Source organism: Chlorocebus sabaeus, chromosome 17 (genome assembly GCF_047675955.1).
Source record: "Chlorocebus sabaeus isolate Y175 chromosome 17, mChlSab1.0.hap1, whole genome shotgun sequence".
In the NCBI taxonomy this organism is placed as follows: Eukaryota; Metazoa; Chordata; class Mammalia; order Primates; family Cercopithecidae; genus Chlorocebus; species Chlorocebus sabaeus.
Window position 1 is genome coordinate 16,039,872 of NC_132920.1, and position 18,551 is coordinate 16,058,422.

The 18,551-nt window shown below is 41.0% G+C and overlaps 1 pseudogene; it reads left to right on the forward strand.

The window, feature by feature from the left end:
• LOC103222126 (malate dehydrogenase, cytoplasmic-like) overlaps positions 1-18,551 on the forward strand; it is a 66,989-nt pseudogene that overhangs the window by 25,969 nt on the left and 22,469 nt on the right.

Here is an 18,551-nt window from a genome sequence, read left to right on the forward strand (position 1 = left end):
TAAATTCCACTTCTAGATATAAACTCAAAAACATTGAAGACAGCATCCCAATAGATAGTTGCATCCTCATGATCATAGCACCATTACACACAATAGCCAAAAGATAGGAACAACCAACTGTGTTCAACTGATGACTAGATAAACAAAAATATGGTATGTCCACACGGTGAAATGATATTCAGTCACATAATGGAATGGAAGTGTGATGCGTGTTACAACATGTATGTACCTTGAGGACATTATGCTCTGTGAAATAAGCCAGTCACAAAAGGGCAAATACTGTATGATTCTGCTGTATGATTGTACTGTACGATTCTGCTCATATGAGATACCTACAATAGTCAAATTCATAGGGACATAAAGTAGTGGTGGTTGCCAGGAGGTGTTGGTGGGGGGAAATGGGAGTCTTTGTTTAAAGGGTACAGAGTTTCGGTTTGAGATAATGAAGAGTAATTTAGAGGTGGATCGTGGTGATGCTTTCAGAACAATTTTTTTTTTCTTTTTGAGTCTCGCTCTGTCACCCAGGCTGGAGTGCAGTGGTGCAATCTCAGCTCACTGCAACCGCCGCCTCCCAGGTGCAAGCAATTCTCCTGCCTCAGTCTCCCAAAGTGCTGGGATTACAGGTGTGAGTCATCATGCCCAGCCTTGCAGAACAATTTTGATATACCTAATGCCAGTGAACTGTACACTTTAAAGTGGTTAAAATGGCATATTTTATGATATGTATATTTTACCACACACACACACACACACACACACACACACACACACACAACCCATGAAGAAGAAATGTGAGCAACAGCGCAGAGGGCTTCAGTAAGACTCATTTCTTTCGTAAAAGGGGAACTTACACGAAAAATTGCTTTTGCCTATTCCTTACAAAGTCAAAATGGAACTTGCCCTTCATTCTTAATGGTTGAAAAATCTTTCACAGAGTATTTGGTGAATTGAATCTTATCGTAAAATCAGATAAGAATGTTTAGAAATCCAGCCCATTAAAGGAAATTATACAATTTTACAGGTCAGCTAGGTAAAATGTTTTCCTTCTATTTTCATAGTCCATATCAACTGTTTCCCTGAGGAAGGTGGGTGCGTGGAAGGAACACCATGGGTGCCATCTCATGTGTCAAGGCTACATTGGCGGGAGTGGGGGAGCCACTGCCAGAGGCACCAAGCAGGAGGATGACCCAACACAGAACATGCCACCACGCATGCCAAGAGAAGCAGAACAGGGCCATGCCAGGGTCAAGGTATACCTGGGCTAAGTTCAGACTTGTTAGGTGAGCACCTTGGGGCTGGGCTTGTTATTTTTAACTAGTTGTGCCCTGCCTTCTTTGTGGCTACCTCTTGTCCATTTTATTTTTATATTTTATTTTATTTATTTTATTTTATTTTTTAAGACAGAGTCTCACTGTGTCACCCAGGCTGGAGTGCAGTGGTGTCATCTTGGCTTACTACCATCTCTGCCTTCTGAGCTCAAGTTGTCCTCCTGCCTCAGCCTTCCGAGAGGCTCGGACTGCAGGCATGCGCCACTATGTCTGGCTAATTTTTTTGCATTTTTTGTGGAGATGAGGTGTCAACATGTTGCCCAGGCTGGTCTCAAACTCCTGAGCTTAAGCGATTCTCCCACCGCGGCCTCCCAAATTGCTGGGATTACAGGTGTCAGCCACTACATCTGGCCCTGTTGTCCATTTTACAAAGGCCAGTCCAGTTAGTGTTTGTCAAATCAGGTTAAATAAGGTAAATTTATCTCTTTATTTTCTATAAATAATTAATGATTTTTAAAACTATGAAAGAAAATTAAACCTGCAGTAACAACTCTTGTCAAAAACCTCTGTCGTTGAAAAACCTCCATAGTAACATCAGTCAGAAAGAGAAAGCTTTGAAGTAGGATGATTCATTTCTTTTATGCATATAACTGTAGCATGTTACATAATAGGTCTAGAGCACGTTTTATCTTGTTCAAAGAATATATAGTTCTAATCTCAGGATGTAAAAACACGAACCATTTCATATACAATCACAGACCTCTCTATGGCTGTCTGTGTATTTGGGATGGAAAGTCTTTAAATTGTCATGTTTGAGCCTAAGAAACTAAGGGAATTAAAAATATATATATTGGCATGACAGCAGCTTGATAAAATTGGAGCAATTATTTTTGGTGAGTAGTATCACTGTCCTCTGTTGGGTGGTTTTTCCAGTTTTCATTATTAGGGCTCAGCAAACTTAAATGATTTTTCATCTTTGTGACACGCAGCAGAATTTCACACTCAGCTTTCTGTCAACATCTAAATCACCATGAAGATAGAATTACTGCTTCTGCTTTCACTGGGTCCTCTAGCTCAGGGAGATTTCTGCTGTTTTTGCAGAAATTTGAATGACCAACACTCCCTAGAAAGCAAAGGGCTTCACAAATTTTGTTTTGTCTGTTTCTTTTCTTTAAAACAACACTTTGAATAATGGTGACAGGGTATACGTTTAAATATGGGTTCTTTGAGTAAGTTTCACTGTTCTTAAAGTTATCTTCATTGTGTAACTTCCCTTCCTGAGCCTTGAAAGCCCACAAAGAATTTGCTAGGATAGAAACTACTGAGGTCTTCCATTTCTGGAAATACTGTGGATAAGCTACTCTGGACAACCTGCCTTCTGAAATAACTTGAAATGCTGGAGAAGCTTTATAAAAATCACTGAAAGTGCGTCACTGAGCTGGCAATAATGTAAGAAATCCAGAGAGGCCAAACATGCAGAGATGTCAGCAAGCAGCCAAGCTGGCTCTCACCCTGGCAGCAGGGCCAAGCCCCAGCAACTTGAAGCTTCGGCTTTGACAGATGTGTGGGGATACAGGGACAGAAAAGCAAAGACACCTGCCCATCCAAGGTGGCATCCTGATAACAGACTCTAATAAAGCTGGAATGCCACAGGACTATTCTCATTGTAAGGGCCTATCAGAAATAAACCTGCCTTACAGATGGAAACCACAAGGAAAAGTGCCACTTCCAGCATGGGTTTGGGTGGAAGGGAGGAAAATTCTACTCCAATTGAAGTCGAAAGCCAACTCTTGCAGATTTGCCGCCCAAATTCACCCTACATGTGTTGTCCTACAAACTTCCAGCTAATAATTTATTTTAAAGCATCATGGGTTTGTAATACCCCCGTAGCCTAGAAGAAGCCAACACAAATACTTGCTGCATGAACCAGAAGGAATTATCTATCAATCCTAAAAAAAAAAATTACTAATAAAACATGAACTTATAGTCACACACACATGTACACACACACACACACACACACATACACAACAAAGAAGCCACCACATGCAAGAGCCAGCAGAAACAACACACAGCAAAATCAAACTCATGGTAATTTTAGATTTTAGATAATTTTAGATTTAGATATGGGCATAGACTAAAAATTAAGCATGATTTAACTATTTGAAAATATAAAAGCGATCAAAGCATGAATAAGAGACAGTAAAACAAATAGAGCTAGGGAAAGGAAAGAAATATTTATGTTATTTATAAAATATAACTATATATTTATATGCCCCATATCTATTTATTTAAAATATAAATATATTTATAAATATGTAAATAAGTATGAATCGATTTACAAATAAATATTTATTTATTTATTTATAAATTATAAATTAACATGTAAAGCCTGAAGGACTCACTAATAGTGGATTAGAACCAGTTTAAAAAAGAAATTAGTGCGGTGGCTCATGCCTGTAATCCAGCACTTTGGGAGGCTGAGGCGGGTGGATCATCTGAGGTCAGGAGTTCAAGACCAGACTGGTCAACATGGTGAAATCCCGTCTCTACTAAAAATACAAAAATTAGCCAGCATGGTGGCAGACGCCTGTAGTCCCAGCTACTTGGGAGGCTGAGGAAGGAGAATCTCTTGAACCTGGGTGGTGGAGGTTGCAGTGAGCCAATATTGTGCCACTGCACTCTAGCCTGGGCAACAGAGCAAGACTCCCTCCCCTCTCCCCACCAGAAAAAAAAAAAAAGAAGAAGAAGAAGAAGAAAGAAAAGAAATTAGTGAACTGGAAAACTGATTTGAACAAATTACTCAAAGTGCATCATGGAGCAACAAAGAAATGAAAAATGTAAATAATTAATAAGGGTCTCAGAGACTAGAAAGAACAGAGCTCATATACACCCCGTTGCAACTTATTAATAGAATAGAGAGAATGAGAGAGAGAGAGGAGATGTTTAAAGAGATAGAAGTTCCAAAATTATAGCAAGATATCAATCTTCAGATTTAAAAATCCAAACAAAATACAGTAGACATATATATTAGAGTCATGCCATTCTCTGCTTAAAAATAATAACCATTTATTGATAGAGTACTATGTGCAGGTATTATCACAGTATTTTATAATATGGAGTGACTTCATAGTCACAGACTCAGGCATGCAAAAATGTGTCTTTATCTTTGAAAAACTCAATGCGATGTTTTGTCTCCAAGCTGTATTCTGTCTGCTGGAGATATTTAATTCAGTTGCTTCCATGGAAACTCAGTCCATTTGAGTGAGTGAATTCTCGGTCAATTCAGACTTGTAACTCAGTCACTTTCAGGTTGAAATTTCCCTCTTGCTTGTTCCCCAGCCTTTGTCCCCACAAGGTGTGGAGTTGTCGGCTTTTGTACTCAAGTCAGTAGTTTTCAACCCTGGCTGCCTATTAAAATCAGCCGAGATGCTTTTGAAAACTACCAAAGACCAGTCTCCCCAAGAGATATTTTGATCTCAAAGGTCTGGGGTGGAATATTCTGCAAGGCTGAAAATCCCTGATCTAAGCGTGAGATGGGCTCCCTACCGCAGGTCCACCTGGCCTCGTCTGGTTCTTGCCCAGCAGGTGAGCAGCAGCCTTCTCAACTGTAACACACACATGAGCTCCCTCCGATCTTCTTAAACTGTAGATTCTGAGACAGAAGCTCTGGGGTAGGGCCTGCAGTTCTGCATTTCTAACACATGCGCAGGTGATGCTGATGCTGCCAGTCTTTGAGCACCACACTTTAGGTAAGTAGCAAGGGAGGACAGAACAAACCGGATCTGTGGTTCCCAACCTTGACTCCACATTGAAATTACATGGGGGTATCTCCCCTCAGGCTGCCATAACAAAGTACTGTAGACTGAGTGGTTTTAAACAACAAAAATGTATTTCCCACCGTTTTGGAGACTGGAAGTCTGACATTGGGCACCAACATGGTGGAGTTCTGGTGAGGGCTCTCTTCCATTGTAGATGGCCGACTTCTCCTTGTATCCTCACATGGCAGAAAGAGAGCGGGCTAGCTCTTGGTCTTTCTTTCCTTCCTTTTTTTTTTTTTTTTTGAGACAGGGTCTCTAGGGTCTCACTCTGTCGCCCAGGCTGGAGTTCAGTGGTGCAATATTGGCTCACAGCTGCCTCGCCTTCCGGGTTCAAGCGATTCTCCTGCTTCAGCTGCCTGAGTAGTTAGGGTTACAGGTGTGCACCATCACACCCAGCTAGCTTTTTGTGTTTTTAGTAGAGACAGGGTTTCACTATGTTGGCCAGGCTGGTCTTGAACTCCTGACCTCAAGTGATCTGCCTGCCTTGGCCTCCCAAAGTGCTGGGATTACAGGTGTGAGCCACCATGCCCGGCTTCTCTGGTCTTTTCTTATTAGGGCACCAGTCCCATCTTAATGGTTTCACTCTCATTGTCTAATCACCTCCCAAAGGCTAAACACCATCACATCAGGATTAGGGTTTCAACATATAAATGTGGGGAGTCCATGGTAAGGAGCTTTAAAATATAGTACAGTCATGCCTTGGTATATGCGGGGGATCAGCTCCAGAACGCCCCTCCACCACCACATAACCAAAATCCACGCATGCTCAGGTTCCATAGTCAGCCCTGAGGAACCCGTATATATGAAAACTCCCTATTCTCGAGTTTTGCATCCCTGGAATACTGTACTTTCCATCTACTTGGTTGAAAAAAATCCGTGTGTAAGTGGAACCATGCAGTTCAAATTTAGGTTGTTCATGGGTCAACTGTAATGCTTGCATAGCACGGTCAGAGATTCTGAATGATGAGACCAGAGTGTGGCTCAGCACTGAGAATTGCTGAAGCTCCCATGATGGAGAACGTCTGTTGTAGAAGATGGGAAATCTACCGATGCTGACACTGCTTCCCCTGGGCTCCCTGGTTCTGGGTATCTGCTCAAATGACAGTTGCCACTCTAAGACCCCTGCAGGCCCACGGACCCCTCACTACTGTTGTCTGTCTCACACATTCTGCTGACTTCTTCCTCCCACTGGGGACCTTGGGAACTCTGAGATGTGCAGCAGCTGCCACCCTCTCATTTGGAAGATGCAGGAGTCCTAGGGTAGCCAGCGATCCCTCACCCTGCTCTTCACCATCCTTAGGACAAGTGACTCTGGGATGTCTCAGTGGGCCTGTGGGAGAGGAGACTCCTCTCACATCCACCAAACTTCACACTAAAGAGGCTGCTAGGACCTTTTCCTGCCCTCTCAGATTTGCCCTGGCAGGACAGGACGACCCATATCTAAGTTTTCTTGATGCTTCCAACTCTCATCTTCCTCCCTGGATCAGGGACAGGGCTCTCTATCTCACTGGGGATGGAAAGCATGGAAACTCTTTTCTCCCTGTTCATCCCCCCTTTTATAGGTGTTGTCTTACAACATCAAGGTGCTTTTAAATTTAAAAGCAAAGCAACCGGTGTGGAGACACAGAATGCGTGTGACTTAGCCAAGGATACTTGGTCAGTAGGTGAAGAGCCAGAAGCCGGGAGCTCACTCTTGTCACCGCCACCCCCAGGGGTGTCACAGCAGCCTCCTCATCACCTTCCTTGTCACCATGCCCTATTTTCTGACTTAACATCTGGTACCTTTAAACTATACATCAACCCTCCACATGTTGCTTAGAGTGCTTCAGAAGGCTGAGGATGGAGAAGAAACTGAGTTCACCGGTCACAGAAGAGAACATATTCTCTGTTCCTTTCTTGTCACTCATTCTCATTCTTTTTGCCTCACACTATTTCTCCCCAGAATCTTCTAGCCATATAAGCAAGTGAACTTAAAAAAAAGATTGGTGTATTTTTTAAAGATTAATGAGTTCATCATGGCCTGAAAACCAAAATCTTGATGCTGAAAATCAAAATCTCTGTCAAAACCTTCATTCTGGTGGTAAATATTCCTGATGCTATATTATATGTAAAAAAACTGGGACATAGAAATGTAGGTGTATTAATTCAAGATTAGAGGAGGAGGAAGGCCTGTGCTCACATTAAGAATAACTACTTGGCATTACAGAGTCTTATTTCTTTTACAGTCATATAGGATTGCCAGGCTCTAGTCAACAGTGATGTGAATTCAGCTGTGAGTCAAAGATATTTTTACAATTCATAATCTTATATATATTTTTGTTTACTTGTGGCAAGGAATGATGTTGGGTAATTCCAGCTGTGACTGCACAAGGCAAATATCTTAGGCTGAATGATACCATATGGCTGATAAAACAGTGTGTGTGTGTGTGTATGTGTATGTGTGATTTTCATGTTCCACAGATCCCAATTATAAGAAAAGATACAATATGAAAATATTTTGAAACAGATAAAATTCATCTCTTTATGAAATCTCGTAGAAGCAAAAATTTAAGTCACTATAAACAGTAATTCTAGAATAAGTCTTTTCAGAACTGAAGATATTTGTTGCAGGACACTTTCTTGGCCTCATTTCTTGCCCAAAAGCTGTGGAAAGTTAAGGAAAGTGGAGTGAGAAGTAGCCTAGTAATAAAGCTCTTGTTGGCTCAGGGACTCACATACTGACAGTTAACAAAGTCAGTGTAGCCCTCTGGGTTCAGGAAAGGCTCACCTCATTGTTACTAGAGAGAGATTATTTTCTATGTTTCATGACATCAGAAAAATAAGTTAGTCATAAGCCTCCCCTTACTATACTGCATAAAGTATTTTTAAGTGTTTAATGTGAATATTTAGTATTTAATATTCACATTGTAATCACAGTATATGTAACTGTGTGCCTGAATCTGTCTTTTCAGTGGTTATGATTTCAAATGTCTCCCACATATGGCATGATAAAGAATTATTAACAAGTGCTGGTGAAAAGAAACATCCTTTATGTTTATGAAGCTTGTTAGACATTCAAAGCACGTCTCTTCTATCTTCACACGACCCCTTAAAACTATATGTTCCCTGCTTATGACGTTTTCTTGTTAGGAATTAAAGAACTTTCATGTGAATGAAAATCAATGTGTTCATGTGACAATGGCCTAATGGGCATTGATCAATTCTATTTAAATTCGATTGCTGAATTTAGGATCAAAATGTGACTCAGGGGACACAGGATGATGGGACAACAGGGGTTGGGGGACTGCCTACATAGGCTGGAACTTCGGTGGGTTTTCCACCAGCCTCTGCCTTTTCCCTCTACTGCAAAAGCTGGAAAGAAATGGGGATTGACTGATGCTATGGTGGGTAAAACTTTCCTAGCCACCGTTGGGAGGAAAATAAATTACTCTCAATCTTATATTTCTAGAGCCAAACACAGTTGACCCTTGAGTAACATAGGCTTGAATCGCAGGGGCCCACTTATATGTGAAACTTTTTCAATCAAAGTTATGCCATGTACCTGTCCCTCCTGCTTCCCCTTCCACCTCCTCCACCCCTTCCGCCTCTGCTACCCTGAGACAACAAGACCAACCCCTCCTCCTCTTCAGCCTACTCAAGGTGAAGACCATGAGAATGAAGACCTTTATGATAATCCACTTCCACCTAATGAATAGTAAATATAACTTCTCTTCCTTATTTCCAGCTTACTTTATGGTAAAAATAAAATATATATAAAATACATATAACATACAAAATATATGTTAATTGACACATATGTAATCAGTAAGGCTTCTGGTCAATAGTAGGTTATTAGTAGTTCAGTTTTGGGGGAATAAAAGTTATACATGGATTTCAACTGTGTATGAAATTCCACCTGGGGGTGCCCCTAACCGCCATGTTGTTCAAGGGTCAGCTGTACACCCAGTATCCCTCAATTTAAGGCCTATCTGCTTAATCACAATAATTCAATCATAGCCGACATGCTTCTGCCTATTACAGAATATGAGCTCAGGAATTGTGTCTACTTTGTTGTATCCTTAATACTTAATATAGAACCATGTACACAACAGATAATCTAAAAGTCTTTGTTAAATAAAAGAATAAATAGATTTTCATAGAATCGAAAGACTGGAAATCTATGGAAATCTGTCCCTTAGGTTGTTTTCAGCTGCAGGTAACAGAAAACTCAGAGTAACTTCAGAGGTGGTCAACAGAGAAATTCCATGATACCATCAAGGCCTGGGGTTTCTTCATTTCTCATTCTGCCCTCCAGAATGTTGGCTTCGTCGTGATTATCTTCTAGATTTTAGGGTGACTTCCTTGAGGAAATGCAGCTGCAGGATTCCCTGTTTGTGTTTGGAGAGAGAGAAGCTGCCAAGAGTTCTTCCTTTCAGCCAAATTGAGCTGAATCAGGCCATCTGCCTGTTTCTTAATCACTATCTGACCACTCAGGTCTGGGTCCCTGATGCAGCCACACATGGGAGGTATAGGATTAACATGATTGATTTAACCTAATCAGCGTCTACTCTGAAACAGATCTCTTCTGCATACCCTATTGCTCTTCTGCAATGGATGAGAAAGGAGACAGAGTTGGGGAATCAACTGCAATGTCCACCTAAAGGAAGAGGTGCAACTAGAGATTTAGTTACATAGTTCACATCCAAATAAAGTGATGGTTGTCACATTTTCCCAACCAGTGCTGGAATTAGTAGTGTCTCTTTACAAATATGAAAAGTATCTCCAGCCAGGCGTGGTGGCTTACGTCTGTAATCCCAACGCTTTGGGAGGCCAAGGTGGGCAGATCACCTGAGATCGGGGGTTCAAGACCAGATTGGTCAACATGGTGAAACCCCGTCTCTACTAAAAACACAAAAATTAGCCAGGCATGAAGGCAGGCACCTGTAATCCCAGCTACTCAGGAGGCTGAGGCAGGAGAATCACTTGAACCCAGGAGGAGGAGGTTGCAGTGAGCCAAGATCATACCGCTGTACTCCAGCCTGGGCTGGGCAACAACAGCGAGACTCCATCTCAAAAAAAAAAAAAAAGAAAGAAAGAAAGAAAGAAAAGAAAAGAAAAAAAACTCTCCATCAAAGGTCTATGCTATGGATACCTAGAGTGCTCTTCAATCCCACACAACAGATGAGCAAATCTGGAGATTAAATTATGGTTATTGTTTTGTTACTATTGTTATTATGGCTGGGAACCCAGAAACTAAGTGTCCCTTTATTAATGGATTCAGAAGAGCTTGAACCTAAGACAAGGCTCCAAGGAAATGGATATCCACTTCACCAGCTCCTCTAAGTACCTCTAGATTTTAAATCTTGTGCAAAGCATACTTAGATGAGAAGTACAGGGAGAAAGCTCAACAGAGCAAGCCAGTTCTGCAGAGAAAATTACTCACTGCTACTTGCAAGAGGACAGAGAACATAAATGGAATGAATGGACAGGGCTGGGCTGTCCCCCAGGAGTCAGTTCTTGCCTAGGTCTAAGACAAGAAACACAGAGTAAGAAGATGGAACTTGTGCATTTGTCTTTGAGTCACACTAACCCCACCCATTAGTAAAATACTGCCCAATGAAGCCCAAATACACCCAATAATATTATCAACTTATCCTCCCTTGTGGGGGACACAGATGAAGTTCTGGTATTAGATGCTCCCCTCTCATACAGTTAGGAGATATTACAGATTAACTGATATCGACAAAGCACTTGACAGTTTGTATTCACAAGCACTCTCTGAGTTTTTCTTCCCCCTTATTCTGTGCACAGTGACAACTACTTCCCATTTTACAGATGAAGAGACTGAGATTCAAGACTAACCAGATTTTATCAATTCCACAGCATGTGCTCATGGGACACTAGGCTCTGAAAAAGGACACCAAACTATCTAAATTTAGAATAAATTGTTTAATAATTGCAAAGGGAGGAAGTGAACAATAAGGGCCAGCTTGTCTAGAAGCTTGCTCCTCAAAGTGAGCTCCAGGGACCAACAGCACCAGCATCACCCATGAGACCTTGTTAGAAATGCAGAATTTTAGGCCCCAGCCCAGACCTGGTCCATCTGAATTTTAGTAAGTTACCTAGAGGATCCAAAGTACATTAAAATATGGGAGGTATGTATCTAGAAGGGTCTAGAAGAGATGGTACACTGTCTGGGGCATTTTATCTTCTACTGGAGATCAGGAAGCGGGGACCCAAGGGAGAGGGTATACTACAAGGACACTCTATGGATAGACTTAAGGATTCAGGGGTGACAAGATGCTTTCTGGGGAGTCAATGATGGGCATTAGACAGTCATACAGCACAGACTGAGGTCTCCTCTATTAGCTTCTGCCTCTGTGTTCAGGGAATTTCTATGCTGCCCAGACTGATAAAGCATTCCATGGGAGTGCTCTGGACATACTTTTGTTGGTGCAAGGTTGGCAAGGCAATTATTCAGCTACATCTTGGTCTTCACCTTTGCTCATGCAAAGTCTGTTACCATGATTGCAAAAATCTTTGCAAACTGCAGGTCAAACTCTCCAGGCAACAGGTAAGGAGATTTTTATATTTTCTCTTTTCTCTCTTATATAAAAGGAGAGGCAAGAGTATTTCTTCCTGCAGATTGTAAATTAGTTCAGGCCCTATGGAAAGAAGATTGCAGATTTCTCAAAGAACTAAAAATAGAATTACCATTCGACCCAGCAATCAATCTCATTAATGGATATATACCCAAAGGAAAATAAATCATTCTACCAAAATACACATGCACATGTATGTTCCTCACAGCACTATTCACAATGGCAAAGTCATGGGATCAACCTAGGTGCCTATCAACAGTGGACTGGATAAAGAAAATGCAGTACATATACAGCATGGACTACTACTCAGCCATACAAAGAATGAAATAATGTCCTTTGCAGCAATGTGGATGCAGCTGGAGGTCATTATCCTAAGTGAATTAAACACAGGAACAGAAAACCAAATACCACATGCTCTCACTTACAAGGGAGCTAGACATTGGGTACGCATGGACATAAAGATAGAAACAGCAGACACTGGGGACTCCAAAAGAGGGGAGGTGGGGACAGGAGCAGGGGTTGCAAAACTACCTATTAGGTACTATGCTCCTTACTTGAGTGACAGGATCAGTCACACTCCAAACTTCAGCATTACACAATAAGCTCATGTAGCAAACCTGCACATGTACCCCTTGAATCTAATTTTTTTTTTAAAAAAGAGTATTTCCTCCTACAGAAGTGGTAACAGTTATGACCTAGCTTCACTACTTCCCGAGGCAAGACGAGTACACTTAAGTCTCTTTTCAAGAAAAGTTATCCCAAGAAGTCCAGTGGGCAAAGCATGCAAAGGGATAATAATAATCATCATAGAAATCAAGTCTTCCAAGAAAATTGGATTTTAATAACTGTTCTGTAAGGCTGGCATAGCCATCTGAAGTAAGGGAGGGGCCCAGCATATACCAGAGGACCAAATGCTAAAGAGAGTCATCATTTCTGCTCAATTACGTTCTGTAAGTTCACACAAGGAATTGTGTTTCATTTTTATGCTTCACAAAAACTCTCAGAAAAGACAGATTCTAAAAGCCAAAATATCCCTCTCCATAAAAAGCCCTTTCACATAATCAAGGCTTTTATTTCGGCTTTTACAATACTCTTTGCCCTTCTGTGCTTTGTCCTGAAATCTTATAAAACCGAGATTTGGCTCTTTTATAATTCATGGCATGTGATGTTCTTGGCCCTTGAAATTTCTTTAGAAAAAAGAGTGATTACATAGTTCAGTTCTGTTGCATGGGGCAGAGAGTCTTTATTTTTCCATGAAAGTCAAGGATTTAGACTTTTCCTGATAAAGTCAGGTGCCTGTATACTGCTGTCTCAGAGCGAAGTCAAACAAAGGAATATAATCAAGTGTCACTATTTTGTTTAACTAACTGGGTACGAGACCAGAGTAAAGCAATAAAAAGTTTGAGTTATGGACTCCACTTTAAAGAAATGCAATTTTATTGGTTTCAAGTATATAGAAAACTCAAATTAGGCCAATCAAGCAGTGTCAGATAAAGGTCCTTCGAGGATTTTCTTTAGCAAATAAACAAGGAAGAAGTGTAATGATTACAGTTCACTGACTAATTAATATTCTCCATTACATGGGTTTGTTATTATTACACTAATGCCACTGGTTTATTATCAGCTCACCAATACTGCTGATTTATTTTTATTCCTTAACAATCCTGCTTCTATAGCAAAACTCCCCAGTTTGTTCATTTAAATGATTGTAAAATTTTCCGTTTAATCTTTTTTACACTTTTAATTTGCCCAACAAAGGTTGATTTCAACTTTACCACTTTATAGTCAAGATTTAAAGGGAGACAACGGGTCTGTAACTAAATGATTTTTAACTCTAATTTGACGATTTTTTTCTATCAATGTGGTTTAGTGGGGGGGGGAAAAATAAAACTAAGACCTGAGTAGAAATCAAATTATTTACCCTCCCTGATCTTATTTCTTCCTCAGATTGGGATTGCAAGATACCTCAAAAGATTGTGTTGGGATGAAATAGGATTGATGTATATTAGTATTTTGCTTACTGTTCTGTTGACAGAGAGGCAGTATTCAAATGTTGGATATCATTATTAATAATACTTTAAACTCTAGATTAATGAAGCCCAAGTTAATGACTTTTTCTTTTATGTATGAAAAGAACTTGTTCAGTCAGACATTTTTCTATGATGAATCACTCCTTTTCAGTAAGGAAGGTTATTGGTAATTCCCCTATCTTTTTCAGGCCTCTAGAGTGCTAGCCTGTTTGCAAAGTATTACCCATGGTTTAGAAAAACAAACCTCTTTTTGGGGATCCAAATTAAGGTCTGCCTTCTCCAAGAAATGTGTTGTGGTTACTTCATTTCAGCTATTTCTCTGCCTCCTCTGATTGACTACACCCTGCAACTGGATGAAATTTAACAAACACAGACAGTCTTGACTCAACGACTTTTCCACTTTATGATGGTGCAAAAACAATATGCATTCAGTAGAAGCCATACTTTGAATTTTGAATTTTGATCTTTTTCCAGGCTAGCAATATGTGGTACGACACTGTCTCATGTAGCTAGGCAGTGGCAGCTCCCAATCAGTCACTCAATCACAAAGGTAAACACCTGATACGCTACAGCAGGCTGTGCTGCCCATGATTTTGCCCAGCTTTAGGCTAATGTAAGTGTCCTGAGCACATTTCAGGGAGGCTGGGCTAAGCTATGATGCTCAGTTGGTTAGGTGTATCAAATGCGTTTTCGACCTACAATGATTTCAACTTCAGGTGGGTTTATTAGGACATGGTTAAGTTGAGGAACACGTGTACTGAAAATGCTCTAAGGTTAAGACACCATCCTGGATGCTGGGGTAGGCCGTGAGGAGTGAGAAGGTCACGAGCTCCAACATGAAGAGAGAGCCAAAGGACAAATCCAACAGAGAAGCTCTCCAGGCCCCAGAATTCATAATCTACTGAAGGGCACACGTCGGACATTTATACCATATGAGGCAAGTAGTGGTAAATGAAAAATAGAAACAGAAAATGTTGAGTGTACAGAAAGAAGAGATTCATTCTGACTGAGAGCGTCTAGGAAGCCTTCTTAAGGAGAGGGGATTCTAGCAAAGTCTTGAAAGGTGTATTCAATCTGGGGAAGAAGTTAGATCTGCAGTTAGACCCAAGCTGCTGGATCTGGGGTAGGATTGCAGAACACTGGGGAAAGGAAGGAAGCTGGATCATGGGGCGTCTAGTGGGATGGACTCTTGACGCAGGTAGACACCTGTGTCCCTAAACCAAAGTGTGCCAAGTATCACCATTCTTTACTCTGCTTGAATCAACTTAACCTAGACTCTGAGCTTCTATGTCACCGAGCAGGTGGAAGTCCCATCTCAGCCATGACAGGCTTCTCTCTCTGTCCCTGGGAGTATACAATGCTTTTAGGGGCCACAGAAAAAAGGAGCAGAGGCGTCTATGCTCCAGTCCGTCACAGTCAGCACTGAGGTCTTCAGAGTCAAAGCCTGGGAGATCATATGAACGCTTGCTCCTTTCAGACAGAGAGTGAGGAGAAGGCATCTTTGCCTTGGCTGGCATCCCAGGGCTATAGTTCAGCCGCTCTAGACCCAGAATTCAGCCATTTCCCTCTTAGGCCTCTCACCTTCCTGGGACTTTACCCAAGAGGTAGCCACTCCCAGAACTTCTATCTCCTCTCTACTTGGGAAAAATCACTGACTCTCTCTTCTTCTAATTTCTAAGATAATGCTTTAATCTTCTTCCACCTCAGGGATCGCTATAGTTGTATGAGTCCATCTAGGCTGCTATAACAGAATCCCATAGATTGGGTGGCTTCAAGAAAAAACATCTCTTTCTCACAGTTTTGGAAGCTAGGAAGTCCAAGATCAAGGTACTGGCTTATTCAGTTCTTTGCAAGGGCCTTCATCCTGGCTTGGAGACAACCACCTTCTCGTTCAGTGCTCACTGGACTGACCTGGGTGGCAAAGAGAGCTCTCTTCCTCTTCTTCTCAGGGCCCTAATACCATCATAAGGATCCCATTCTCATGACCACATCTAAACCTGCTTATCTCCCAAAGGCTCCACTTCTAAATATCATCATATGGGGTTACAGATTCAACACATGAATTTCAGGGAGACACAAACACTCAGTCCATAACAATAATGTGTGCAATGAGCTTAGGTTTTTGCAAACTGCGGGAATGCTGTCAGCTCTGCAATGCAAGGAGTAGGAACAGTTCAGCTCTTTGTTTGAAACAGGTGGAAGAGTGGAAATACAGAAAACAAAGCTCAAGGTAACAGTATCTCAGGAATGAAATCAGCCACGTGGCTTATAGCTTTTCTCATATGGCTGTATTTTGCTGTTACTTCCCTTTTTATTTGGATGAATTTTCAACCCAATTGTATCATATATACCTTGAGGCCAATAAATATGCTTTATATCTTTTCATCCCCTGTGGCACTCAGGCAAGTTGTATGATTACAGAAAACACTGATGAATTTTTGTTGAGTCACAAGAAATGAATGTTCTCCAAGTCTCCCAAGGATACTACCCAGGGCGGGCTCTATGTGGAAAGCAGTCTATGGCTTCTCGTGAATATGGCATTTCCAACCATGTCCCAACACACACACAGATGTACGCACACACACTCCTTAGAGCACACATCAATCAATAAATAAGAATCTCAAAGTCACAGAAGAGTTTCTCATTTTGGATGTTATTTCCCTTTTAGCTTTAGGTGATGGAGAAAGTGGCACTTACTATCACTGCAAAATGTTCTAATTTGCTGTGTGACCGTCATACGGGTAATTTACCCAATAGAAAAGGTATCAGATATAGAAGAAAGACTATGCCCCCTTGAAACCACATTTCCAAAGGTTGCTGTAGTTGAGAGTCAGGAGGAACAGTAAGTTGGATAAGTCTTCATTATCATTATAATTTAAACCCAGTCTATAAGATCCCCTTCTTCTCTACAAAAGCACACGCCAACTAGAATACACACACAGGCATGCGCGTGCGCGCGCACACACACACACACACACATCAACTAGAATTCTAAATAGATGTTGTATTAGTTTCCTATGGATAGAAATAAATTTGTTGTAACGTTACTGCAAACTTAGTGGCTTAAATAACAGAAATTTATTCTCTCACAATTTTGGACTCCAGAAGTCCAAAATCAGTATCACTGGGCCAAAATCAGGGTGTTTGCTGGGCTACACTCCATCCTGAGGCTCTAAGGCAGGATCCATTCCTGGCCTCTTTCAGCTTTTGGTGGCTCTAGTATTCCTTGGCTTGTGTGCACATCACTTCCATCATCCAGGTCAACATTATCGAGTGTCTCTCTGCTCCATCTTCACATTTCCTTCTTTTCTTGTGTCAGATCTCTTTCGGCTTCCCTCTTATGAGGATACAGGTCATTGCACTTAGAGCCACCTGCATAGCCCAGGACCATCTCGTGACTTCAAGATCCTAATCACATCTGCAAAGCCCACTTTTTCTTACCAATTCAGGTAACATTCACAGGTTCCAAGGATTAGGATGCAGATATTTTGGGGAGGCCACTTTTCATCCCACCACAGAGGAGTTCTTATACCAACTCTAGAGCTCCCCTAAACTGTAATTATTAACAGGACAATTATCCAGTGTGTAGACTATTTGGACATTTTGCTTTTCTATTTTGTTATTCTCTGGACTTTCTGGGCCACATTGTTCTAAGAGTAGAGAGATGAAACTCAAAGAGTCAATTTAACAATTTAATTAATGAAAGGTTGATGAGTAGCTTTTCCTTGCATTGCAGCTCTGACAAATGGTTGATGAGTAGTTTAATTAGTTGGCTAAAATGAATATAATATTACCTGGGATTTGTTTATTCCTTGCTCAATTTAACTCAGATAATCAAGAATCAATAATAGAGAGTTGGGAACCCAAAAGGTAGATCAAATAAATCATTCATTTTCTTTTCGTGTTTTCTTTAGGCTCTTCTCTTGCTAGTTTCACAAATTATAAATTAATGAACCATGCAGAAGTAGACTGTGAAATCTGTCCTCTTGGGCAGGAGTCTCAGTTCTGTTTCTGTTTACTCTGGAATTACTCTGGCCAGTCACTGTGGGAAGTTTGAAAAACGATAAGAATTAATCTATTTATTTCTTTATATTACACTAGGATTCTTTAAACATAATGGATCTAATGAATTCAGTTTCTTTGTTTAACAAAAACTTCAGAAAGTGCTTTTGTATTTCTAATACATATTTAATGATGTGGGTTTAAATATTTATAAATTCATTCATTCATTTATCTGTTTATTTGGCCACTATTTAATCAATGCCAACTGTGTGTTTGCCACTGTTCTGGTCATTGGGGTACCTTAAAAGTCTGAATGTGCCTTGTAGTACTCTTAAAGCAAAGCTTAAATACTGGGAGAATCTAATTTATGTGAGTTGGTTTGCACTCCTAAGATCCTAGGAAGAAGGATGTTAAAGAAATCTAAGTCAACATTGGCCTTGACTCACTCCTTCAGGTATCAGGCAGTTCTAGCAATGCTGTGTTGTGGATAGAAGTGCCTCTTTCCAACTCCCACTAGCCTGACTGCATTGGATAGAAAGCTCTGATATGGTTTGGCTATTTCCCCGCCCAAATCTCATATTGAATTGTAGCTCCCATAATCTCCATGTGCCATGGGAGGGACCCCATGGGACGTAATTGAATCATGGAGGCCGGTCTCGCCTGTGCTGTTCTCATGATAGTGAATAAGTCTCACAAGATCTGATGGTTTTATAAAGGGCAGTTCCCCTGCACAAGCTCTCTTGCCTGCTGCCATGTAAGACATGCCTTTGCTCTTCCTTCACCTTCCACCATGATTGTGAGGCCTCCTCAGTCATGTGGAACTGAGTCCATTAAACCTCTGTTTCCTTA